Genomic DNA, 909 nt, shown 5'->3' on the forward strand with positions numbered 1-909 from the left:
CCCTGCATGTACTCCTTACTCTCTGCCCAAATTACTCTGGAATGTATTGGGGTTTCACACTAATTTGTACAAACCAACTAGCTCTCACCCCTATTCAAGATTCCATGTAATTATAGTGTTTGAATAAAACTGACCATACAGGATAAATTATATAGCATGCTACAGAAAGTATACATTTTTCACAAAATAGACATCTCTTCCTTTGGTCTCACACAGAAGTTGAGGTTTTAAAACAGAGTCAGTATCATCCTTTACCATTTAGTCTGCTTTACCTTAGTTCTACTTTAGTTCTAATCAAGTCCGTTTCGTTCATATCTCTAATTGAAGTCTGATCTTTTTTTCAGCATCTTTTAACATTTGATGTATGGGGTAATGCTGACATTCATAGCTGCTGAACTCTGGCTGTAAGTCTCAGGTATCACACAGATACCCGAAGTTTACTGACCAGGTTATACACAAACAGCTCAGAATCTCAGAATTTAGAGATAACCACTACAACTCATGAACAGATGTGTCTTCTTTAAGAGTTTACAATGTAGGAACCTTCCCCTGATAACCTATGTTCTCAGAGTTTACACATTATAGTTAGTCCATATTAGTGAGGCTTTATAATGTTTGACTTTTTTATTCTAGCTTATTTCACTCAACATACTGTCCTCAAGTTCCATTCACCTACGTATATACTTCACAACTTCATTTCTTCTTGCCACGGCTCAGTAATCCATTGTATGTATACACCACAATTCACCATTTTGTTTATCAGTTGATGTACCCTTAGGCCACCTCCATCCATTGTGAATTGTGGATATGGCTGCCATAAATACCAGTGTGCAATGTCCACTCATGTCTCTGCTCTCAGTTCTTCCAAGTATATGCACAATAATGGGGTTGTGGGACCATATGGCAATC

The sequence above is a fragment of the Choloepus didactylus genome, chromosome 22 (assembly GCF_015220235.1).
Source record: "Choloepus didactylus isolate mChoDid1 chromosome 22, mChoDid1.pri, whole genome shotgun sequence".
Classification (NCBI taxonomy): Eukaryota; Metazoa; Chordata; class Mammalia; order Pilosa; family Megalonychidae; genus Choloepus; species Choloepus didactylus.